Source organism: Equus asinus, chromosome 18, assembly GCF_041296235.1.
Source record: "Equus asinus isolate D_3611 breed Donkey chromosome 18, EquAss-T2T_v2, whole genome shotgun sequence".
NCBI lineage: Eukaryota > Metazoa > Chordata > Mammalia > Perissodactyla > Equidae > Equus > Equus asinus.
The window spans coordinates 24,247,368-24,275,046 of NC_091807.1; the positions used below are offsets into that span (position 1 = coordinate 24,247,368).

Consider the following 27,679-nt stretch of genomic DNA (forward strand, 5'->3'; position numbering starts at 1 on the left):
GCTGAGAGTAAGGATGGAGGAGAACGATGTTTCTCTAGGAGATAAAGATAGTGAATGGACAAGGAAAAGATGGACAGCTTTAAAGATCCACTTTAGATTAGTGGTCTTTAATTTAAGGAGACTGTGTATTGTTCTCCAGCCGTGTTCACTAGCACAGATGCAGCGTTGGAGGAGGTAGAAAGTGGAAGCTGGTTTAATGAGTGGTTCTCAGTCCCAGCGGCACATTATAGTCATCCAGGTGAGCTGTTAAAAAATTCAGGAGCCTTATCTCCATAGCAGAGGCTCTGATTAAACATTTTGAAAATGGGACTTGGGCATTGATCTATTTAAGGCTCCCAAAATGATTCTAATGCCTAGATGTGTTTGGGAACCACTGAGTTAGAACATGAAGATAAAGGAAATGTGCAGAGAAGACATGGGGAATAGGGGAAATTGGCTAATGGTGGACCATGGCTTCCACAAGGTGCAATGAAAGGGATTCAGGATTCGTGGAGGATGGGAGATGGGATCAGATTTGTGGGTGTTCAAGGGTGTTGGATGACGAGGGATGAGCTGGGAATCCAGGATTTATTGGGTGACTAATACAAACAAGGTCAAGAGCACAGTGAGATTTGCCAGTGCTGGTGTAAATCAGGGCAGTCAACAGGAATATAACGTAAACCACACAGGCAATTTTAAGTTTTTTTGTAGCCATGTTAAAAAAAAGGAAAAAGAAACAAGTGAATTTAATTTTAATAATATATTTTCTGTTACTTAATATATATAAAATATTATTTCAGCATATAATCAGTATAAAAGTTATTAATGAGATATTTGACATCCTTTTTTTTTATACTTTGTCTTCAAAGTTTGGTTTATATTTTACTCTTAAAGTGCATGTCAATTCAGAGTGGACACATTTCAAGTGCTCAATAGCCACATGTAGCTGGTGGCTACCATAGTGGACAGTGTGGGTCTGGATGGTAATGATGAGGATGTAAATGTTGCGTGATTTCTATGGGACATTCTTTTCAGAACACAGACATACCGTAATCTATTCGATCTTAAATATATATATTTATAACCCTTCGTTCACTTGACATATAAAATATAACCAATTTTAAAATTATTTTGCTAATAACATTGTTATTATCCATTCTACTAAGATGCTTTGAAAATCTTACTTCATGTACAGTATTCTTTGCAGTCGTCCCCAAATTTGATATGCTTACCTTGGACATCTTTTTGTAAGTTTGTGAAGGCAGGACTAATGAGTATCCATCCAATTATAATGTTTTTAAGATGATTGTCCAGCCAGGTATGATTGTATCTATGTTCTTATCTAACCCAACATAGCCTATCCATAAAAGGATCATGAGACTCTTAGTCATATGCTCTGTTAAAGTCCAAAAATTCATTGCCAGCCACACTTATCTAATAGCTGTTGGTCTGGCATGCATTTCCTGGTGAATCAGTGCCAGCTTCAGCTTCCAGAGATCCCTGCTTCTTTTTCCGTGTGTCCTTATGCCAATCTTTTAGTACCCTAGTCTACATGCTTACCCTCATTTGTGTGGAGGTAGTCTTTTCTTATTCTCTGAGAGTTGAAGTTACTGATTTTGGAGGAGAAAGGAAGATGAGAAGGTGAGCAACCACTTGCCATATAGGTGGTAGCAAAGCTGGATTTGATTTATTGGGCCCGAACTTAGTATTCTAGAATACTACAATCAAGAAGGAGTTTGCATTTCATGGAGGATCAAATGACAAGAAAATTGGCCAGTCTACTTTCAAAATTGCCAACAGGGAGTGGGTGGAAGATAACATTTAGATAATAGTGCACCAAGGAGGATGACAAAGGGGTGTGACAGAGAGAGAGAAGCAGCAGGAAAAAGGTGTCCTCAGACATCCTCACATAAAAATCACAGGATGTAGATTCAGGAATAAAACTGGAGCGATGTCTCTGATGTCTGTGTACCAACGCTCATGGTGTATGACATATGCAATCTGATATTTGAACAGAGGGAAGTAAATATGGCTTTAGGGATGGCACCAAGTGTTGGGAGAATAGGACTGCCAACTAGAATTAGGAACAAAATCATGGGTCTTTTTCAAAAGAAACTGACCTGGGAGTCTGCTATTGCTTACTCAGCTAGAACACGATTTAAAAGCTCCCTCTTCATGCAGACAGCTCAAGAAGTCCTGGACCCAGGAGAACTCTTTGTCACTGCCCCCAGGCCATTAGGGCAGGATTTTAAAACAGGATTCTCACATCACTGTTCCACACTGGAACGCCGAATCGGGTTATTTATTTTTATCAGACATTCCATACTTTCCTTCTCCCTGTTTTGTACTGCTTTTATGCATTCCTGTCCACCATGCTAGACTTTGAGGGCACAAGTGAATACAGCACAGATATTGTGAATCACACACATACCTGGGTTTTTTTTTTTTTCTTTTTTTCAGGAAGATTAGCCCTGAGCTAACTACTGCCAGTCCTCCTCTTTTTTGCTGAGGAAGCCTGGCCCTGAGCTAACATCCATGCCCATCTTCCTCTACTTTATAAGTGGGATGCCTACCACAGCATGGCGTGCCAAGCGGTGCCATGTCCGCACCCGGGATCCGAACGACGAACCCCAGGTCGCCGAGATGCGGAATGTGCGAACTTAACCGCTGTGCCACCGGGCCTGCTGCCTAACCTGGGTTTATCAGTTCCCACTGACATCATGGCAATTAACTAAGCTCGGCTCATCATATCTTTCTTTATAAAATGAAATAAAACAGCCTACTCCCTGAGATGATTACGTGGCTTAGAGATGATATATGCTAAGTGCTTGGCACATAATGGGCATTCAGTAAATGTCAGTTTGGTATTGAAACTATGGATGTGGCTTGGAGAAGGACTTTTTATTTGGTTCAGCTGGTTGTTATACACAACAACAAAAAAGGAGAGTTCGCAATGCGATAGTCAGCTAAAACAGGCTAAGTATTAGTGAGCTCTGGTCGGGGCCTCAGAAATCCACAGGGCAGGAATGAGGGCCCATCCTGGGACATCTTCAGCAAAAGCCGGAAACGAAGCTTGTTAACATACTGAGGATTCTGATGGACAGCTTTTAGTCTGAGATGTTTTCAACCTTCTCTCTCTCTCTCTCTCTCTCACTTTTAAACAACTTTATTGAGGTATAACTCACATACTATATAATTTACCCATTTAAAACCTACAATCAGCGGTTATTAGTATATTCACAGATATGTGCAACCATCACCATTGTCAATTTTAGAACATTTTCATCACCTCTAAAAGAAATGCCGTATCCTTTAGCTATCACTCCTGTCTCTCCCTCCCTCCAGCCCTAAGCAGCTGCTAATCTACTTTCTATCTTTATGGATTTGCCTGTTCTGGACAGTTCATACGAATGGAATTATACAATATGTGGTCTTCTGTAATAGGCTTCTTTCACTTAGCATCATATTTTCAAGATTCGTTCATGTGGTAGCATGTGTCAGTACTCCATTCCTTTTTATGGCCAAATATTCCATTATGTAGATATACTGCACTTTGTTTATCCGTGTGTCAGTGGTGGACATTTGAGTTGTCTCTTCCCTCTTGTCCATTATGAGTAATGCTGCTATGAACATTAGTGTCCAGTTTTTTGTGTGGACATCGGTTTTTATTTCTCTTGGGTATATACTTAGGAGTGGAATTTCTGGATGCCTGCCTCTCTAGATGCTCTTATCATGGTAAAGATCAAGAGTTACTGATTTTCCCCTCACCTCTCTAAAACACTTTCCTGGGATAATCCTGCATTTTCTGGATTTTATTCACTTAGTAAATAATCACTGAGCAATTACTGCAAATTGGGTAATGTTCTAAGCCCTGGGCAACTTCGGTGGGCATTTTGGGTTCTAGTCTCTTCACGATCTAGATGGAACCTGACAGTAGCGTAACTGCTTTTATCTGCAGCAGACATAATTATAGTCTACCTTTTGCAGGAAAACAAAAATAGCACTTAACCTGCATCTTTCTTGGTTATCTAAATAAACTATCATCATTTATTAGCTTCTCTTATAAACACTGTCCATAATCTCTCATAGAAGCTTCTTGTTCACACTGCTTATTTATGCATTTGTATTTATATTCATTAATCTGCTCATCCATTCATTCTATACAAATTTATTAAGCACCTACACTCTGTCTATCACTGTACTAGACTTGGTGGATATAAAGATATATAGGACATGCACTTCTTGTTGGAGAGAAATATACATAAATAGGTTGTTATAATACGATATGGTATTGATGAGATGTTCCTAACCCATCTTAGGGTCACTGGAGAAGGCTTCCTGAAAGGTAGAAACGTAGAGTGTGAGTATAGAGACAGACTGGTGTGGGGGTGGAGAACTTTCCAGAAAGAGGGAACAGTGTAAACAGACATAAAAGAAGGCAATATCATAGTACAAGCAGTTTAGTATTTCTGTGTCATAAAGTGCTTCTGGGATAAAGAATCTTCAAAGGGGAAATATAATTGCTTAATATGTAGCCTGCCTGTGGGGATTAATGATTAAGAGAAGAAAGATTATGCAATGCAATGATTTACAACTGCCTACTAAATAGTTTTGTGACATCAGATAAGCCATTAACCTCTCTGTGCCTCATTTGTCATCAAATGTTGAGTGGGAAATAGACTTCATGAGTATCTGCTTTCTAAAGTAACACACAAATTGCTAAAAAATAAAATTAAATTAAAGCCATAAAAAACTTTCTAATGTTGTCTCAAATATAGCCAAGGCTTGGACAGATAAAACTATATAAGATGAAGGAGACATGTCATAGATTAAATTCCAGATTAAACAGATTGAAGTGAAGAACTCTGAAAAAAAAAGAAGCAGATGAATTTCGAACCTGGTTTGGTGGCCCAGTGATGCTGATTGCATAGAATAGAAAATTCCCAAACCCCAAGTTCAAGTCTGCACTCATCCTTCCCCAACTCCACCTTCCGTGATTCATGAAAAGAACACACCTTGGATCTGACTTCAAATCCTCTCCTAATAGTTGTTTTGGAACATTGAATGTGTCTCTACAGATTCTGGGTTGTTTATAATGTTCTAAGCCTATGTAGATATCCCATTGTACTCATTTCTTCATAGAGAAAGTGTTTGCTATGTTCTCCTGTCAAACGTGGATATTTCCTAGTCTTTCATGTCATACAGGAGGCTCTGCAGGAACTGCATCACATTTTATTCTTAGATGTTTACTAGCAGTGGTCACTGGTTTCCCTCTTCCTTTTTGGAAGCTGTACATCTCATCCTTGATCTTCATTTACTGCCTCTAGCTCAAGGCAGCCATACACAAGCAAATAGAATGGAAAGAGCCTGTTAGTTCTAGCACCACAGCAACCTTTGAGGTTGGGCATGTGCCAGCCTCCAGAGCCTTTGCTTTCCTTCATTACTTCATATGGATAAATCAACAAGGAAGACCAGGGAGTAGCCTTGAGGCCCACCCATTACCATCCCCAAGTGATGGGCTCAGTCATCCATAGAGCCAAGCACAAGAGGGAAAGAGGCAGGGCTGTTTCTGATTCTTCTTCCCACTTGATCCACCTGGGAGGTTGTCTTGCTTCTTTTGTAGTCATCCTTGTGAAACAATAACAAGCCATCGATAGCATGGGAAATGAAGAGAGAAGGAGGCATGATGGAACCTGCAAGATGCTAAATGTAAGGGGCTGGGAAAGAAAAAAATGGAGGCACGCTACGATATCAGAGAACAGGATTAAATTAAGTAACTAAAGCCTATATTCTCAAGTTGCTCTAGGACCATATAGAAATGCATTCTCCATTATGGTGCTCCTTCAGAAGGGCCATTGCTCAAGTGGGCCACTGTCGTTAATGAAGGGAGACCTTACCCTTGTGAAAGTAAAACTTCCACCAATACTGGTAAAGCTGCTGCTGACTTATTTGGTACAGAAATTTCCTAACTTAACACCAAGTGTGACATCACAATTTGAAAGTTTCATAATGTACTGGAATTGGCACCATGACTATTGTTCATGGACTGCAATTTCCAAAAATCAATTCCTAGGATAAGGCCATGGTTGAAATTTAAGATGTTACTATTACAAGCACCACTGAAGCATTCTGTTTTCATCTGCTTCCTAATTCTTTAGTTGTTCAGTGATGGGTTACCAAATCACTGCAGTTTTATTGTCTTAAGTAAAATGTTTACCTGTTGAATACATGATTCATGCATCTATTACTAAGACAATAAAGCTAAACCATCAATCCATAGAAAGTTCTATTTTTCTATTGTAAAATTATATATCAGTAAAGAAACCCTCTGGAAGGCCTGTGTGCCCGCCCCGGAGACACTGTGAGTGTTAGCTGCTAAAGGCCATGGCTGCCCCATTTGCTGGAGAACTGACCTCAACAGATGGGGAAACCCCTCCGGAAGTTGCTTGGCAGATATACCCCACCCCCAACAAGGGGCAGCACACCCGCAATTGATTCCTTTACCTCAAGGTAGGACCATTTTTGTGGTGTCAGTCTTGTTCCCACACTTCCCATGGGACCTGGTTGAGATTAGACTTCAGCCGAAAGCACATCTTTGCTTCGCTTCGTCCCTGCCCTATCCTGCTTCCTTCAAGTCCTTGCAAGTTTCTTCTGAAACACTCCCTTAATAAATCACTTGCGAAAGAATACCTATCTTGGGCTCAGCTTCTAGGAAACCCCAACTAAGCCTGTGTGAAAATGCTTGTTAGTCCCAAACGAGGATAAATATTGAAAAATGTTAAAGTGATGTAAACCATTTTCAGAAAACGGACATTGACAAAGTAATAAAGGATATTCATTTAAATATATAAAAATATGCATAGATGTTTGGAAATTTTGACATATGATGACAGAGTAATGTGCAAATTGTATATAATTATTGACATTCAAGTAATAGAGGCATTGAAAGTCAAAGGTCAGCCATAGATGACTCCTGACAAAAACAAATGTGTACGTCCATGAACTTATATTTAATGGTCATGACCTTGTCAGCTACGTCCTGTTTGACATTTTCAGAAAGATGTGTGATAATGGGATTGATGAATTCATTAGCATTATGAATCATGTAAAAACAATCTTTAACACATTTTATTAAGTGTTGACTAAAAACTGTTGGTTTGGAGAGGACAAAGATTACAAATGTTTTAAATAGGGTTCCCAAAGGGCAACAAAATCAGAACAATCATATTTTACCATAAATGATCAGGGGATAGAATGTACATCTCTCCGTCATATTCTACTTACGTGACTGGTATGGCCAGGGGAATTTATGTAAGTCTAGAAAAACACAAAACTCAGAAATGAGCAGAAACAGAAATGCCAAATGCTGAGTCAGACACTGGACAAGAAGTTCTGTTCTGATTTTTCAAAAGAAAAAGACTACAGATTTGAGATCAGATTTGAGATTGAGGCTCATTCGTTTATTGATTCAGCCAATATTTAGAGAGCACCGCTTCTGCGCTGAGTTCCTGTGCTCGTTGCTGTGGTTACAGACATGAAAAGGCAGAAATGACCTCCTAAGCCAAGTCTGCTGTGTTGGAATCATTCCTGGTCTGACTATACTTTTGCAAATGACTTCTGGAGTTTATAGGCTCTGTCTACATTTGTGTGGTTTCCTAGGGATTTCAGATATTTAACAATGTCTAAGCTTTGCCCAATTGCCTTAAACTCTTCAATTAATTACTATTCCAGAATTGTCACAGAGAAAAATGGAGCTCCTCCCGTCCACCCCCAACAATCCTAGAGTGATAATTTTATCAGTAAATATTCTTCATTAAACATTCTATATCTTAATTATTTTTCCCTGAAAAAATGAAAATGCTACTTATATCTCTGGGAACCTTATGCTGAGTGTTAGCATCCAAGTTGTAAAATTTTTTAAGACTTTTGGACCCAGGAAGTGCCACATCTGAGAGATGAGTACATCTTGCATCATGCGTTAGAGTTTAGTGTCTTGACTTATTTATTCTGTTCAGTCCCCAACCCGTGTGTATTTCGGTCATCCTAGAGACTAGTTTTTGTGAATATCTTTTCTTTTCTTTTTTTTCTTTTTGAGGAAGATTAGCCCTGAGCTAACTACTGCCAGTCCTCCACTTTTTTGCTGAGGAAGACTGGCCCTGAGCTAAGATCGTGCCCATCGTCCTCTGTTTTATACGTGGGATGCCTACCACAGCACGGCGTGCCAAGTGGTTCCATGTCCACACCCGGGATCCGAACCAGCGAACCCCAAGCCGCTGAGAAGCGGAACGTATGAATTTAACCGCTGCGCCACTGGGCCAGCCCCCAATGAATATCTTTTCATTACATCTGATTTGTCACAACTTTGAAGATTTTATTTTAGTAAATGAAATATATTAACTGTGTGTAGTTTTGCTGAGTACAGCAGTTAGGATTCTGACTAAGTAGCTGGAATGTAACCTCCTAGAGAACAGGAGTTTATTTATTGTGCTAATGTAGACTTGTTACATTTTTTGATGAGTGTTTTTACTAAATTCTGAGATCAATTGATAGGAATAAATTTCCCAGGTACTTTAAAGAAAATTATTTATGATGGTTCTTTCATCTGTTAATGGAAGAGTGTTATTTTTCTCTTAATGATTGTAAGGATTTTGTATCTTAATTTTTAAGTAGAAATATGTAAATGAAATTTGGACTTTGAAAACCAAGTACTTTGAATTTCCACAAGTGTCTTCCTTTTTGTCAAACCACACTGAGAAGAACTTCTGCACTATTGTGCCTTAATTTAGTGTATAAACAAATTCTTTATACTAATTATCTTCATCACTGGAATCTTACCAGTGCATTTGTGCCTTGTTAACTTAATGCTCATAGAGCCTCTTGGACTTTATGTGTTGTTGAATTTTAAAAAATCCATTTGGATCAAGTAGATTCTCTATAGAAGAGTAGATACGTAATTAAAAAGAAAAGCAGTATTTTCTCTGATGTTACAAAGAGTTCTTCATTTCAACATTCAATCTCTGAGAAAGTTAATTTATGAGGAGGAATAAATTATATTACTTAGCAATCCTCTATTCATTTCACCACATTGTTAAAAGCTTATATTCTGCAAACACTTCACATAATGAAACAATGGGTGTAAATTATATACGTTAAGAAACATTAAGGCCGGCCCGGTGGCGCAGTGGTTGAATGTGCGTGTTCTGTTTCCGCAGCCCAGGCTTCGCTGGGTCAGATCCCGGGTGCGGACATGGCACTGCTTGGCAAGCCATGCTGTGGCAGGCATCCCACATACAAAGTAGAGGAAGATGGGCATGGATGTTAGCTCAGGGCCAGTCTTCCTCAGCAAAAAGAGGAGGATTGGCAGCAGTTAGCTCAGGGCTAAACTTCCTCAAAAAAAAAAAGAAAGAAACATTAAAAATTCAAAGTTAAAGCCCAGTTCATAGCTCATTTGTTCTAAATCAATACTTAAGTTGTTAATTTCTAAGAGAAGTGTTTTTTTTCTGAGAAAAGCCTTAATAAGCAAAGTAATTTAGGAGTATATTGAAGTAGTAAAGGTATGTTTTATAGAAACTCTCCATTTTATAGATTCCATTCATGACTTCTACACTACATCCATTTCTACTGTGTTTACTGATTCATTGGTATCCTATAAATAGCTTGGATTTTTTTTTTTTTTTGAGGAAGATTAACCCTGAGCTAACATCTGCTGCCAATCCTCCTCTTTTTGCTGAGGAAGACTGGCCCTGAGCTAAGATCCGTGCCCATCTTCCACTACTTTATACGTGGGACGCCTACCACACCATGGCTTGCCAAGCAGTGCATATGTCTGCACCCAGGATCTGAACCAGTGAACCCCGGGCCACGGAAGTGGAACATTCGAACTTAACTGCTCCGCCACCAGGCTTGAATTTTTAACAGGATTCATATTATTGCGCTGGTCCTCAGGTATGCATATCAGAAGACAAACACAGAGATGGTTGAAATTTAGCAGGCTTTTCTCACTCCCAATAAAAGATACATTTTCTTAGCAGGTGCAAAATTGGAGCCGTTAAATTGAAACAACACTGAAATCACATGTTTGCTGACAGTGGATAATTGCTCCACTTTTCTGTAAAAAGTTTCTACAAATTTAAGACAAGATACTGAAAGTTTGTTGACACGTATGCGGCCCTGTGATAAGCAAAAAACAAAACAAAAATCAAAAACCAAGCAAAAAACTACACTAAGCATGGTGAAAAAATGAAAAAGAAATTAGAGTTGGTCATTTGCAATTTAATTAAGATAATATCTTGAATGCAAATGAAGAAAACATAAGACAAGTCCAAATTGTCTTATTTGGTACTCTAATTTTGTGGGAATGGAAACAGACATATTGAGGTTAAGTGATTTATCTAAAGTCCTGGTTAGACTCTGCAGAGCTGACTCCTGACGGTTGTACAGTCTTCTTTTCATTGCACGACACTGCCTTCTATGACAGATGGACCTATGCCACTTAATTATATGGATTAAGAAAAAACAATTGAAAAAATCGTGAACCGTAATCACATACGGGCTGAAATAACATTAGTATATTCAAGACTCTTTGGGAGAGGAAACACCATTCTGGAACATCCATCTCAGACTTGGCAAGCTGGAATGACAATCTGCAACTTTATTTTTACTGGTTATCAGTCACTGGTATAATGAGGCAAATGCTACCAGTGAAATTTAATTATTGAATCAAATTTTTGAAAATTATACACGTTTAAATCTTATACAAGGGAAAGGGGTTGTATTTTCTTCAGCCATAAAATTCTCTCCTTCATCCTTTTGATATGATGTGAGACTAGCTTGTTTCATTCTCAAATTTGTGTATAAGTAACCCAGAGAGGTCAAAACAAGGAATTTAATGGATCTTACTTTGCAAAGCTTTGAAGCTACATAGAACTGTATTTATTTGATTGAATGATATCCTCAACTTCTTCGGTGAGTGTGGGTTGAAGGATAGATAATAGCTGAGTCAAATTTAATTTGTTTAATTCCTCCCCATTCTCTTTATTATTTATATTTATAATAAATTAATCCATTTTCTATTTGTTTTAATCTAAACTCAGGATAGGGTTTAGAATGAGAACATTGTTTAAGGTGTGGGGTCTCTTGCAGGTATTACATATTTATTTTATGAAAATTAAAGTTCATGTATTTTGTATTCTCATTAATATATATCAAATATTTACAACAACTCCTTAGGCTTAAAAATTTTTTTGAAATTACAGGAAGATGGAAGAATAGTATGAAGCAGTTTTGACCACCCAAATCCATTTGCAAGCAAGTTGCTGACATGATGTGCTGTGATCCCAGAATAATTCAATAGACTACAAACCAAGACACTCTACCACAGAGCCGTAATATAGCCATCAAAATCAGGAAATCAGCATGAATATAGTACTATCATCTAATCCTCAATCCCATTCAAGTTTCGCCAGTTGTCCCAATTAAGTCCTTTAGAACAGAAAGATCCAGTTGAGAATAATGACTGCATTTAGTTGCCATATCTCTTTCACTTCTGTAGGTTTAGGAAAGTCCTCAGTCTTTCCTTGAATTTCATAAATTTGCCTTTCGAAGCTTATGGGCCAGTTATTTTATGGAATGTCTTTCGATTTGGATTTTTCAGATTTTACCTCATGATTAAATTCATGCATCTTTGGCAGGAATATTGCAAAAGTGATCCTGCTTTCTTCTTCTGAATCCTGTCTGTGGCACAGTATTGCGACTTGTCCAGTTATTGATGATGTTCATTTTGATACATAGGTTAAGGTATCTAAATAACCTAGACGTCTGCCAGGTTTCTTCACAGTAAAGTTACTTTTTCTTCCTTTGTAAATAATAAGTATTTCATAATGAGGTACTTTAAAAAAAACAAACATCTCATTCTTCTTCAAAGTTTCAAATTATTCATTTATTTGTTAATGTCTTTATAGACTTTAGTCTACTATTTTATTTAATGGACTAAAATCCACTGCTATCATTATTTATTCTCATGCTAAAATTATTGTAGGTGGCACTTTGATTGTTTCTATGTTCTTTTTTTTTTCTATGTTTCTTTGTTCTATTATTCTTTGAGCATTGCTTTACTTTCTGGCACAACAAAACACTGTAGGCTCATCTTATACTTTTCCTGTCATCCTAGAGTTGGTGATTTTTCTAAGGAGTCCTGTTTCCTTTTAGTGAGAATAGTATTTAGAAGCCAAGATTTGGGTGCTTGACGTGCTCATTGCTATTTGAGGATGACTGCTCCCAGATTGTCTTAGAGGGAAAAACTAAGGAATATCTGATAATATGTACACATACACACATTATGTACATGTACATACATGTATTTATTTATTACTTTATGTATCTATCTATTTAGATATATTTCTATATCTAGATAGAATATATATTGAAATCCCTGAGTTCATACCAATATGTTCAATTTCAATCCAATACCATTGAATTCTTTCCATTTTTTTTCCATTTCAATATTTGTATCTTCCTTCTCTGACAGTGTTGGCTCCAATTGTACTGATCGTATGTACTTATTTGATACCCCCTGTATGTAGCCAGGCTTCCATTGCCCCTCCTACTCCCTGCTCTACATGGATGCTCTCCTCACTCTGCCGGTGCAGACCACTCTCCCATGAGGATGACTTCTCACTCTTCTAGGCTTTGACACCCAACTCTGGGTGGCCTTCCTACACAGATGTCCTTCTCACTCCCCTCAGTTTCTGGTATCCTGAGCTGGGCCATACAGCTCCCCATACCCCAAGCCCTGCTGGTCTCTTTGCCTACTTTATTGGATTTATGATTAAATTGTTCAGGAAGAAAAGGAAGGGAAAGGGGACAACAGCTCATTAGGCTTTAAAATTAAATTCCAAACTTCTAAAATATTTAAGCAACTCAGTATATTATTAAAGGAGAAGGGGGCCAGCCTGATGGCATAGTGGTTAAGTTCACATGCTCTGCTTTGGCAGACCGGGGTTTGCAGGTTTGGATCCTGGCTGCAGACCTATACACCTATACACCGCTCATGAAACCATGCTGTGGCAGAGTCCCACATACAAAATAGAGGAAGACTGGCACAGATGTTGGCTCAGGGACAATCTTTCTCAAGCAAAAAAGGAAGATTGGCAACAGGTGTTAGCTCAGGGTCAATCTTCCTCACCAAGAAAAAAAAAGGAGAAGGGTAGAGTGGATTTCTGGAATTTTTTTTTTTTTCCTTTCAGTTTATAAAAAAAGGGCTGGATGAAGAATAAGCTTTGCTCACAAAGTTAATTGCAGCACTGTGGAAGAGAAAGCCTTGATTAGTGGCTTAAAGGTAGTGGAGATGAGTGACCAAATATAATTTCTACCAAAGACGAAGCTTTAGGACCCATTTCCCTTCCTTCAGTCAAGATTCATTTAATCACACTTTTTCGTATTTCTTTGCTACTGAGAAATGGTCCTGGGTTTTGTAATTGCGAGGGATTTATCTTTCTATACCATCAACGTTAGCACTCTTAAATAATATTTTCTTGGAGGTGTTAAGTCATTTGTTACTTTACGAGGTCACAGAGTACCTAACGCATTTTATATGAGGGATGGGAATCCACTTCCTCAAAATATAACCGCTAGAGAGTAAGACAGGAGCATAGCAAAGTTGACATCATCACACAGAAGCAGGTCATGGGGTATCCAGCTAAAACCACAGGGGGCTTTTGTCTAGGGCTCCAGCATTAACAGCCTACCACATCATGTCATTCATCAGCGGCTGCATCTTTCCTGAGCATCAACATGTCTCTAAGATTTGCTCTAGTCTATCAGGCAAATGCAGAATGCCAGTAATGTGATCAACCCTAACAGTTCCCACAGGGATGTTACAGTGTATTATGTCGAGTTTGACTTCAGAGAGACTTTTGAATTTGTGGATCATTGATTTGATAAATCAAAATGGATCCTTTAAAGTTCTCATGTTTTATTAGGCTGCTGGTTTTATCAGGGTTGCACGCTCGGTGAAACTGTCTTTCCTAGAATCCAGATAGCTCGGAAGTGACCAGTGTGTCTTATTGATGAACTGGTGTAGCTACTTGTTTCTGTTGTTCATTCTATTCCCTTCTGTTGTTCATTTCCATTCTTCCAATGGAAAGACCTCACTTTTTGACTTTTTTTCAAATACCATGCAGGGAAGTGTGCTTCTATTTCACACTAAGAAATGCTTGAAGTGATTTTTAAGTCATTCTTCATGGAAATGTTAATACTCATGAGACAAATAGCTAGTTATTGAACTTGGAGTCCTAGATGTGAATGCTGACACTGCTACTTTTCAGCAACATGGCCTCAGTTTCCTTATTTGTAAAACTGGGTGTTAACATTATCTCACAGAGTTTTTTCTGAGCCTTAGTTAAAAAAAATTCAAGTTAAAGTCATTCCAATGCTTGAAAGCACCATGCATATATAGGGCACTATTAGTGTTTTGTAAAAAGCCACTTCTTTAAAGGTAAAGCAATTCATCAAGAAAAAATCCAAATGAAAGCAAAGTAATAAATAAAATTATCTTAAGAACTGTTGAGAGGATTTTGGTTTTGCAAGTGTAAATTTGTTTTTGAATTTAATAAATGCGAATAGATTTACTCTTTTAATGTTTAAGTAGTTATCATATGTTCCAGAAAGTTTTTAAAATGTTAATTCCAAAAAGTCTTTGTCTTGTTTTCAAAGTAAGTTTAATTTCAAGGACAATATAGCTATTCATTCCCCAAACCATTTCTAAGCAATAAATCTTAAGAGTCTATTAATATAAGGGGAGGTGTTAAGTCTTATTCAAAATGAATTGAACAGCTGATTCCAAGTCAGCCAGCATCTATTCTTAGACAATGAAAATAAGGAACAGTGATTTAGAGACCCCAGAAGACACAATCAGATATTACCATAAAAAGGGCCAAATTGCAACTCTTTCAGTCAGTGCTAACTTAAGAATGTGTTAAAATTCTCCATCTTAGGAAAACAGTGCTGGCCCCAGCAGACTGGAAGACATTTATCTCCCACAAACAAACATGGTATTTAAGACAAAGGGAAAAAGTATTTTGATTGCCATCATGCTAAATAATCAAAACAATTAAAAAAATTAAATATTTTTTAAATGATGATTTTTTAAATTAAAATAGAACCATTTTTTATTAATTGGTTGCAATTTAAAGTTCAAGATTAAAAATATATATATTTGTTGTGTGGGGGATAAGAATTTGCCACTACAAAATGTGTCTCTCTGGCTTGAATATTTTTAAGAACAAAAGATCCAGAAAGAAACTTTGACTTCTCCCCTAACTGCCTAAAAGAATTTAAGATAGAAGGCCTGTCCCAAGAAGGATCTATCACCATAGATAACTCTAGGTGTAATAGACTGGGAGGATCTTTGGTAGGTCCATTTTATCAAAGTTCTCTCTGAGGTCACGTTGCCTATAGATGGTCCAGCAAACATTTGTTTATGAAACACTTGCTTTTCCATCTCCATGTAAATTGTCTTCCTCCCCTTTGACATCCCATACCACCACCCCCAACATCCTCCTTTGTCTTTAGCTGAAGATGGTATTTAAGGTAGTGGCTTTGACCATTTTGGTGAGTTACTTGGTTCTCTTGGGTTTCTCCCATGTATACATGTTATTAAAGTTTGTTTGGGGGCCAGCTCTGTGGCAGGTGGTTAAGTTTGCGTGCTCCACTTTGGCAGTCTGGGGTTTGCCAGCTGGGATCCTGGACGCAGACCTAGTACTGCTCATCAAGCCATGCTGTGGCAGCATCTCACATAGACGACCTATAATGACTTACAACTAGAATATACAACTATGTACTGGAGCTTTGGGGAGGAAAAAAAAAAAAGAGAAATATTGGCAACAGACATTAGCTCAGGGCCAATCTTCCTCACCAAACAAACAAATAAACAAAACGTTGTTTGATTTCCTCCTATTGTTCTGTGTCATGTCAATTTAATTCTTAGACTAGCCAGAAGGACCTGGAGGGTAGAATAGTTCTTCCTCCCCTACAGTTGTAAAAATTTCACTATCTTCTATATTATCTCTTTTTAATTTTCCTTGAAACAATTGCCCATTATATTTAAATGCTTATGTCTTACAATTGGAAATTAATACTGATTTTTCTATTTAAAAAAATCCTGTTGAAACAGTTCGAAGTCCTAGCAAAGTCTTTTTAATTCCCCTGTTAAATATCATTATAGTCTCTATGAAAAAAAGTTGTATTGAATCTTGGCATTCACTTTGAAAATCTAGCAGCAGACCTCTCCTTAGGTACATGGGAATATAGCCCTATATTCTAGTTTTGGCTTTTAGCAATTTAACAACTGACCATTTTGTTGAAATCATACAGTCATATTAGGTAGTCAGATAATGAGATGCTGTTGAAAAGGTCATGAAATACTTGGAATTGCATAGGGGGTATAGGAGAGGAAAAATAATTTTTCCTCTTACCCTTCTAAATTCTTAGCTGACTCCCATAATAAGAGACATAAGAGAAAAATAGAAGTTAATATTAACATGTATACCTTATGTATGCATGGGAGATATCCAGGGAAAATGAGTAACTTTCTAAAACCCAAGCCACCACCTTAAATACCATCTTCAGCTAAGGGCAAAAGCAAGATGTTGAGGGAGTAGGCCAGTTATGGGAGGGTACCAGGAAAAGCATGGTAACTAAGAGTAAGGTTTGTTATACAGAGTTAAATCGTTGCCTTCTCCATTGATGAGAGTTTCTGGAGATTTATAGCCATTCTTCTCTTCCTGTTACAGAGAGGAAGACATCTTTACGAATGGACATTTCCTTTATAAATGTAAATGTCTCTTACAAAAGGGTAACTTCTCTGTTTTCAGAGCTTCTCCTATGTCTGCTGTTCCTCAAATTACCAGCTCAAAGTAACCCTTATGCCAAAGAGGCATATTTTGGCATACCTTTCAGGGGGATGCATGTACCACACAGGAGGCAATTCCAAAGTTGGGGGAAAGGTTCATAAAATGTTTCCCTTAAGGCTCCATGCCCTTGGGGTCTTGCTCTTGAGAGGCAAGTGTCTTCCAGTTGTCATCAAGATTAACTTAGCTTGATTCTCCCTGGAAGCAGGCCTGAGACAAAGATGTGGGCTCACGTAGTTTACTTGAGAGTTAATCCCAGGGAACAGAAGTAAGCTAGACAGGAAGTGAGACATGAAGTGGGGGAAATGGCATGTGGTTGAGCTGGGTACCTCTTTGGATAATTGGTGATCAGTTCTGTTGGAGCCCTTTTAAGGAACTTTGTAGAATTCACCTCAGAGATGTTCCAGTAAAGGAGAGGGAGGCTGGTACACCCATCCACTGATTCCTGTCTCCTCTTGGTTGACGGTTGCCCTTAGAGGCACTTTTCTACCATGCACCTCCAAGCTGTGTCTGTGTGAGAGTGTTGTGGGCTGAGCTGCCTTCAGTGACTTCAAAGAAAGTCCTAAATCTGAGGGGCCCTACAGCATGGCTTGAGGTGGAATGCTGGTCACTTGCACAGAATTGTCCTTCACAGCTGTAATGAAATCCGTAGGGTCAAGGGATGTGGCCGAGGCACTACAAGTTTCTTCTACAAAGAAGAAAAAGAAAATAGTATAGAGAAGCCATTATCTAATTATTTATAATAGAAGTGAGGTAATGTCGTAGTTGCACGGTCACAGGCTATATGGAGTGGAAAATGAGTGTTAAAGGCATTTCTCTAGTATTCATCGGAAGAGAGAATTCTGTGATTCTCATGATTAATGCAGAGTATCTAAACTGATATATTTCTATAATGCCTAAAGTCTAACAAACTATTTTCGTTTGAAGGAAGCAGGTTTTCAGAAACACAATGTCGTATGTTCTCCTCCTAAATTCATTAAGCCACATCTGATCTGTAATTTGGTGTTCCAGATGGACCTACCCTCAGGAAGGGAGTGTCCTGTGCAAATGGCCATTTTTCAGATAAAGCTCCCAATGCGTAGAACAGCATATTGGAGTTCTGGTTTGAGGCAGTCTCCCGGGGGCTGATTAGCATGTTTCAAATTCTTATCATCTCTGAGAAAAACCACATAGTTGTAAATTGTAGGGTTATTAGGGAAATAAGCATTTCATTGAATTGGAGATTTTTGAATGACCATCAACCCCCATCTAATCTGCGTTGCTTACTTTCCAGAGGCTCATAGGAATTTAATAATTTACCTGACATCAAATTGTTTTTGAGTGCACAGGCTGGGACTAGAACCTACCCCTCCTAGAATTCAGTTCAATATTCTACAATGGCACCATGGATAATATCCACTTGTCAATTTGCATAATCAATATTTCACTTTTGTACCTCGCGGGGTCATTGTTTCAGTGCGAGTGATATACTTCCTGACCTTTAGAATTTTAAATCACTGGGCTTAGTGGTATTCCCCAGACACCTTTAAAAACTTGTGGGAAGGCATATGAATGCAGGCATTTGGAATGTTTTGAATACCAAAAGCCAAAACTGCAAAAGTAAATGACAAGAGTTTAAAAAGAATACTTTAACAGCTGGCTGAATAAATCAACCAAAGTTGAAAGGTTCACTTGATTTGTCTGTGGAATTTTTCTTCTTCAAAGTGAGGGAGAACTTGGAAAAGAGAGGGTAACAGGAAAGCACAGTCATCTCTTGTCACCGCTGGAAACAGAATGTGGTGCATATTTATTCATACATGACACAAAACTCAACTTTATCATCCAAAGTGGTCCAGGGTGTGGGGTCTAGACTACTGTGGTCATCCCATGTCCGTGAAGGCCTAGAGCATGACTTTCAAAGACATTTCTGCAACAAAATAATTTCAACCTTTGTAACTGGATTTCACAAAGATGCTTCATGACTTTGGCTTTTCCTTCTGTTGATGGGGAAATGGAATTTCCACTGTTTCCTCCTGTTTGGCACCAGCCCCAGGCTAATGTCTCCCTGTGGCTAGCCAAGGGCTTTTCCTGCACTGTTTGGGAAGGAGATAGAACCTCATTTTCCTTTATTCATCTCGTATGAATCACTCAGAGTCCTTGGAATCATCCTTCCTGGGTACTGCAAGAGAAAAACCAATCCAAAGTCGGGGGGGGGGGTGGGGGGGATGATACAGACTCCCTTTAGATGCTCTGGATCACCTAGGTCCGTTGATGGGTGTCTGTGGCAGTAGGTGATGCCCAGGCATGAAGGAGACCTGCGACTGAATTCAGAGGAGCAGTAAGCAGCCCTGAGAGTTCATTCTGGCCTCCTCTTGAGGGGAAAATATCAGGTAACATCACCCCTTGGACTCATTCCTTTTGCCAGGAGTGCCCTTTTCTGGTCACAGGCACTTATGGGAAATGGATCATGGGAGGCCCAGGACAGAGGGACCACGAAAACAATGAAACTGATGTGGACTGTTTCCTGGAAAGATTAACAGAAACTGTAGGGCATGATTTATTAAAACAATCTGAATGAAAATGCTTGTACATGGTACTCTCTGTTTTAATTTCAATTATTATTTTTATAATTAATGTTCCTATCTATTTTTATTGAGTGAAACAATGCACAAAGTTGATAAGTGCCAGAACTAATGCTTGATGATAAACTTAAAAGAAAAAAAAATTTTTGCATTACCTCAATAAAAAAGAAAAAAACCCTTTCATAATGGAAAATTTCAAATGTATTCAAAGAGAGAGACCAGTGTAATGAACCCCATGTACCCATCACTGCTCCAGCAATTATACAATTATCAGTTCACAGCCAATTTTGTTTGACCTGTACCCACTCTTCATCCATCCTCAAATTATTTTGAAGCAAATCCCAGACATAATACTTTATCTCTATTAGATTTATCTTTAATGGTTTAAATAGCTTTTTAAAGAAAATCTAATTTAATACAATTATTGCACCTAAAACTTCACAATTCCTTAGCATCAGCTAATGTCTAATCTGTTTTCGGATTTTACTAATTTCTCCATAGTCGGTTTGTTTGAATAAAGATCCATATGAGACTTACACATTGTATCAGGCTGATGTGGCCCTTAAGTCTTTTTTAATCCGTGATGGTTCCCAGTCTTTCTTTTTCTTTTTTTCCTGGCCTTTTTGTTATTGTTCTTATTAAACAATAGGTTTTAAGCAAAACACTGTCATTTAAGTTTATACATCATTGTTATCGTGATTGGTGAAGACAATTTAGATGCTATACACAAACTTTACTTAACACTTCCTGAAGCGGACAGTCTCCTTTTGGAGAACTGCAAAATGGGGTAGAAGGCAGGAAGCTTCTACAGGATAAAGAATAAAGAACAAGGAAGAGACAAATAGAAAATACCTGATTGGCTGTGGTCACAAGGTCAACCTTGTTTGTGAGAAGGAACAAGAAAATAAGTATGGAGCCCAGAGTTGGCTTGGCGTTTGGGGATTGGTGGACAAGAGATACTTTGTTTCTGGTCAAGTGGAACATTTACGAGGACACAAACGTTTTCTAAGTTTCCATTTGCCTATGTGCAGGCTGAGCAAGAGTGGCTCCACCGTGGGCCTAGGAAGTTATCTCAACATTTGAAATGTGATTTTGTGCTGATGCCATTATGCTATTGCTCACCACACCTGCTTTTCCACCATCCCATGCTCCTGGAGGGCCGTGTGTGTTTTTCTGTGTGTGTGTCCCTGGCTTATCAGTGGGCATTGCTTGATTGTTGAGAATCTTTTCATCTGACTCTGTGTTATAATATTCCAAGTAGCCATTTTGGCTTAGAGTTATTGATTCAGCTTCATAGTAACCCACTTGTTTTCTGCATGGGCAAAAGCAAGGACAAGTCAGTAAATTGAAGAAGGTTCCCACAGTGGGTTAAAGTGTGGGCTTTGGGGCAGCCTGGACCTGAGTTTGAAAGCTGGTGACATTCACTGGCTGTGTCCCCTTGGGCAAGGACTTAACTGACTTCCTCTCAGTTCCCTCAACCCTCAAGTGCATGTGATGATATTGATATTAGCTACCTTAGAGCAGTGGTGTTGTGGTTAAATGAGGCCATTTTCAGAAAATTTTTAGCTTGGTGCTCCTCACACAATGATCACCCAGTAAATATGAATTCAATGATTCCTATTGTGATCCGTTCCCACAATCATTTTTTGTATGTTTTGATTTTTTATGCTAAAAAAATATAGTTTTAGATTTACGGAGTAATCGAACAGATAGTACTTAGCACTCCACAGACCCACCCACTCCCACCCTCCCATTTCCCCCATTATTTCCCCTATTCTTAATATCTTGCATTAGTGTGGTTCCTTTATTACAATTAATGAGCCAGTATTTATACGTTATTATTAATTGTAGCCCATAGTTTACATTAGGGTTCACTCTTTGTGTTGTATAGTTTCATGGGTTTTGGCAAATGCACGATGTCATGTATCCATCATTACAGTTTCAAACAGAACAATTTCACCCTCCTAAAAATCCCCTTTGCTCCTCCTATTCATCACTCTGTCCCTCCCCGAAAGGCCCTGGCAGCCACAGGTCATTTCATTGTCTCTATAGTTTTGCCTTTTCCAAAATGTCATATAGTTGGAATTATATAATATGTAGCTTTTCAGACTGGTTTCTTTCCCTTAGCAATATACTTTGAAGTTGCACTTTTTAAAATGCATGTGACTTATAGTTAATGGAAAGGGTTACACAGTGCATGTTCCATGTGAGAACATGCTGCTTTTGATATTTCTTGGCTTCCTTGACACAACATGGGGCAGATTGGAGGGCTTTCCCTTCCAGCACTGAGCAGAAGGTAGGAAATGAAAATACCAGGATTCTGAATCCTCCATTTGTGAGCACACTGTTTGGGGTTATAGCTGATGCGTGTGTGGGTGTAGTGCAGTAGTTCCTACAGCTGGTCCATGAACTGGCTGCATCCACAGAAAACACAGATTCTTTTGACCCAGGGAGTTTCTGATTCTACAGGGTTGGAGCGAGGCCTGGGAATCTGTGTTTTACTGGACTCCCCAGGTAATACTTAGATAGAGCCATTTCTTTGGTAGTAAATGAACCCTGGCTTTGGTGTCACAGGATCTGGCTTCAAGTCTTCACTCTCCATTAAAGCACCAAATATTTCTGTAACTCCTGCCATGTCCCGGACCCTGCACAAGGCTCTGGGCTGATAGAATAGTGAGTTCAACAGTCATACTTTCTACCCTAATGAGCTTATACTTGCAAAGAGGCAGACATTAATCAAAGAATCACATAAATCAGCGTTATTCACGAACCATGCCAAGTGCTAAGAAGGAAAACACTGAATGTGGGAGGGTGTAACAGAAGGGTCTGACTTAGATTGGAATAGAGTCAATGGTTCACTTTTCCCTGAGAAAATGACCTTGAACTGAGATATTACCTAAGTGACGTGAGGGCATATTTGCCACCAGGGCACACAGGGTCAATATGGCTGGGAACACCAGGAGACAGGGACGACACTGCGGAATTAACCACTTCATATCAGTTCTTCAGCAGAGGAAGAGCCAGGGATGTTGGCTCTTCAGCCATTCTCCAACTCGATTGCACCAAAATTTCTCACAAGTCTCTAAAACACATTTGATAATTCTGCCAATTGTATTTGCCAGAAGCTCTTCTAAAGAGTGTTAGACAAAGCGATCTTTTGTATATGATCCTTATTACTGATTTTGATTCTATTTTGTTTTATAAATTATTCTGAATTTCCCTGTATAAAAAATTAAAACATATTTAGAGTCCAGGTTTTGTCATGCTGAATTCCAAACCCTAGAGCCAGTGTTAGAATTCTAGTTGTTTGTTCCTCTTAAGGCTTCTCTGTATTTGGGTAGGGTCATTACTCACTTATGGAAAGATATGCATAGAAGAGGGAAGCTGCTGAATTTGTATCACAATTGTTTATGAATTGCACAGTGCTTGAGTGTTTGTCAAGCGGTTTTACTTGCAGTCTCATTTCATCTCACTGTATCTTTGTAGATCTGTATGATTTTCATATCCATTGTCTGGAGGTGGAAGCAAAGGCTGAGAGAAACACAGAGTTACACTGCATTGACGCAGTGACGAATTGAGTGCAGAGCTTGGCTGTAAGTCAAGGGCAGCAAGGACCATTTATTACTATCATTGTGTCAGTTTTGAGCCCCAGATATGTGCTCATGTATAGAAGATATACAATCCAGACATACCAACTTCCCAGGACCTCACTTAATCCAGGAAGTGAGGTTATGTGGAGGGCTCTCTGTGTTTCTTCTGCTCTCCAAAGCCAACCAAGATCTCATCAGAGATCTGCAGCTCAGTCCAAAGGAGAGATTTCCAAGGCAAAGCAAAATGAATTGCCCTAAAGGTATTGATGATGTTAAGAATTCTGCTCATTTGAGGTAGATTTACGCTTTATCTCCTGATGGATCTCTTTTTCAATATGAATCATATTTCTACTCTCCACCATAGAGATTGGTGCTGAAATTGGACGATGTAGTAAGCCCTGTAATAAAGCAAGAGTTTTCTTGTATACATTGGGGATAATAGGTAACAATGTGGAATTATTTATTTTAGAGGTTACATGACCACTTACTTCCCTCCCTGATATCTTTCCTCCTATATTATTACAGTGCCTGCAGTTTCTCCTCGTGGAGTCATTCCTTGGAATTGTAAGGACTTGTGTGTAAAAAGCCCATATTAAAATAACATGCTACCTAAAAAAGTAACCTATTAGCATCCATTAAGGCTTAGTGTTAATTATAATCTTGAAGTTTAAAAGTTATGGCTAACTGACTTATTACTAAGAAGCCAAAGGCTTCTAGGTATGTCTGAATCTGAGGACAGAGCCAAAGTTCAAATGATTCTAGTGATGCAAAAATATCAATAAATTATGGGATCTTCCCTTCTTCTCCTTTATCTTATCCTAGACGGCTACCATTTCATGATATATTTAAGTGTGAATCATGCCAGATACTCTGAGGTCATCAAAGATGGTTTAAAATAGAGTAAGACTTTGATTCTTTTCAGAGCTTTATAGGAGAATTGATCTTCGTCTCTGCTTTCCCCTGAGACTTTTGCTCAGCTGTTGTGTCTGTCCTAATGCTACAGTAGTCGGTGTCAGGTTGGAACTGTGATTTTGCACACTGCCATGGAAACTGATGTGTAACTAAGTGATTTTTGGTATATGATCCTTATCATTGATTTTGATTATATTTTGTATTCTAATAAATTATATTGAATTTCCCTGTGTGAAAAATTAAAACTTATTTAGAGTTCAGGTTTTGTCATGTTGAATTTCAAGTCCTATTAATTGGCTAAGTCTTTCTGTGATCTTGTTGAATTGTCAAAAGGAGTAGCAGATTACTGATAAGTTAAGTATGTTTTTATTCTAACAGAAAAGTGGACGAAGGAATGTCTTTGCATTTCCATATCACCTGACACCACCCTTCTGACTTTATTCATTAACTATATTTTGCAATGTGTGAGACCCAAGATAAAATTTGCCTCTCTTAGTTCTAGTTGGCTCTCAAATAAAGAATTAATCCGTTAGATGATTTTAGTGTTTCGTGTTAAAGACTTGTCACTGTGCTGATGCTAGAATCCTGGCCCGATAGGAAATGGATGGAGTATATTTTGATGGAGGAAATAGAAATCCAGAGCATGGGAAGGAGGGCCAGGCTGCTTTGGTTAGATGCCCCAGTTGATGACCTTGAGTAGCAAGAAGCTGTACTTTCCTACATCTGGTTTGGATATTGAAGCTAGAAGTGACAAAGGCACAGGAAGTAGGATACAAAGGCCAAATTCTTCTTGTTCATAGCTTTGTTTTGCGAACAGCCCAGAGCAGATAAAAGGAAGTAAATTCTTATCTGAACAGAACTTAAACAATCTTGCTTGTAAAGGCCAGTCTCATGCAGGTATGTCCTTGAGATTTGTCATACGTAGACTCCATTTAGTTGAGGGGTACTGTAGGAGTTTGGGAATCTGAGAAAACCTCGAACACCTTGGATATAGCTGGAAAAACCTTATGACAGCCTTACTGTGAGTACAAACATGAACCTGAGGGACTCATTCCAGACTGGCGTGAAGGATCCTCATGTCCAGTGATTCTCAATCAATAGGCATTAGATCATCTGTGTCAGAAATTGACGTATGTTAAAATGCACATTCCTGGGCCCGATGTCAGGCTGACAGGAGCAAAAGTTTTATGAGGTGAGATCTAAGAATCTACATGTTCACAAACATACTAGAAAGTTCTTATTCACACTGAGGGCAGACACTTATCCCTGGGGGTATATGAAACCCGCCACTTGGGAATGAAGGTAGAACTTTGAGCCCACAGCTCAAATGGGATGGGGTATTTTTTGTAGAGCTTCCTATTATAAATAAAACAATAGTCACATCAGTAGCAAAGGGCTTCCTAAAATATTCCAGCCTCCATGAGTGGCATAATTTCCTGTTGTTCTCAAATTCTGACACATTCTAGAAAAATTTCACTTTTTCTTCAAGTTCTCTCAGATAAATAAATGTGCTGAGGCGCTTGTGTACTTGTAGTTCTTGCATTGAAATGTAATCTAATACAATAAAACTTCATTGAGCTGTTTGGATAACATAGTAGGACAAGTGGATTTCTGTCCATGTACTTATATACTAAGTTTTCCAGGTTCAAGTTTTGCATATTATTTCGATGTCATATTATTTAACAAACATGGGCTAGACACTGTCTTAGTGCTTTAAATATAATGTAATGTAACATTAATTCACACTATTGTTGTTATTATTATTTTGTTTTTGTGAGGAAGATTGGCCCTGAGCTAACATCTGTGCCAGTCTTCCTCTATTTTGTATGTGGGATGCTGCCGCAGCATGGCTTGATGAGCAGTGTGCAAGTCTGCGCACGGAATCCAAACCCACAAACCCCAGGCCACCAAAGCAGAGCGTACAAACTTAACCACTATGCCACCAGGCCAGCCCCATGCTATTATTGAATTTTGACAGAAGAGTAGAATTGAAGTAGCAATGGTGTTTCTAGTGGTCTGATATCAAAGACGTTTTACCCATCTGCTTTCGGGTGGCAACTGGTACATAGAGGAGGTGCTTTGGATTCAGACAGAAATTGGTCCCCGCTTTTCCACTTGCAGGTCATTTGACCTTGGACATATTATTTAACTTCTCTGAGTCTCTGCTTTCTCAACTGTAAGAAGAGTACAATAGTATATTACTTCTATAATAAAGAAAATGACCTTACTACAGTGTCTGGAACATACCAGATGCTTAAGAAATACAGTGCCCTTCATTGCACTCTGGGAAGGAGTTAGGTGACATTTTGTAGCTTCTTTATGCTCAGCTATGCTCTGTTATTGAGCTGGGAATATTTCCTATTTCGTCTTTTCTTTCTTATCCTTATAATTTTTCTTTATTCATAATGCAGCCACTCCCTTCGACGGGAACAAAGAAACACAGTACCAATGATGCTATGTTATCAATTTTTGCACAGAGCCTGCTGATAGTGACCTCTCCAGCAGTAACAATCACTCCTTTGCCTTAAAAAATTTCCCACAAAGGTTCTCCACTAGGCATGAGCATTATTCTTAGTCCTCCCACTGTGGCACAGTCATCAGTAATATGTACATTTGCAGTTTGGCTCAGGTCTATTTCTCTGCTTTGCTCAAAAGGTACCACTGACCTTTTTAATTAGCTGGGTTGCAGATGACTGAGCTTGCATATATGAGGGCCAGTCAGAAAATAAATCTTCCCTGTTTCTGTCTAGCCAATCACTAAGACTCAGGAAAAATTCCACTGAAGGTCCATAAATCTTCCATTTTCCTTCCTAAACAGATGTAAGAGAATAGCTCTCCTGTTTTGACAAGTGCCAGCATTCCTGAATGCGTGGCGAGGGCTTTTGATGTCAAATTTGTGTGCCAAGATCATGGGTGGCAAGAGTTAGCAGTTAGGAGTGAAATTAGAGATTGGGAGTGGTAAAGGCCAGCAGTGATCTGTCTGGTGTATGTAAATAACCTAAACGCTGCAAATAAGCTGTGGATAGCTTGGATTTCTCAGACTGAAAACTCACAACGAGCAGTAGGATCAAAGTGGGCCCTGGAGAAGGCTCTAGAATGTGTCTAAGGCATAAAGGGAGAGGAAGGAATTAATATCATGGAGTCTTATTCCACATAAAATGGGCATTTCAGTGTGTCCAAAAGCATAGGGAAGAAGTTGAGCTTCTCCAAGCAGTGAAAGCAACCGTTAACAGAGAAAGCGCATATTTTAGGAAGCTGCACTAGCCAGGAGGAGAGGACACAGCTGAGGGCCCCAGGACCACAGAGATCTCTAAATGAGTGAAAGAGAGGTAGACAAAGATTGGGAAAGGCTTTCTCATCGGAAGTTCAGTGGTTCAGGACTCCTCAGAGGGCTAGAGCAGCTGCGCAGCTGAAATGCGGCAACCAAGAGCAAAGGAGTGGCTCTCTCAGGGCCACGGCGGGTGAGAAGACTGAAAACTCAGATCCTAAAATTCTGCCAGACCTTTCAAACCAGCAGGCCAAAGGGAATTGGCTGCCGATTTCACTGGCAAGCTGAGGACTTTGGCCTGTGAATTGCTTCTTAGGTCCTAGGCAAGTAATTGAGAGTAAACATTGCGAAAACATGATAGTAATTTAGCATTGCTATGACATCTATGTGTGGAATCAGTGGGCTTATATTGTATATGTCTTGGAGTTTTTAGATTTTATTTTTATTTTATTTTATTTTTAA

The 27,679-nt window shown here is 38.8% G+C and overlaps 1 long non-coding RNA gene across 1 annotated transcript in view; it reads left to right on the forward strand.

Annotated features, from left to right (window-relative positions):
- The first annotated feature begins 9,800 nt into the window (after nucleotides 1-9,800).
- Nucleotides 9,801-27,679, forward strand: part of LOC106842473 (uncharacterized) — a 199,608-nt gene continuing 181,729 nt past the window's right edge. Inside the window, exon 1 of the long non-coding RNA XR_011495365.1 lies at nucleotides 9,801-9,924. This is a non-coding gene — a long non-coding RNA (uncharacterized lncRNA). The remainder of the gene's footprint in view (nucleotides 9,925-27,679) is intronic.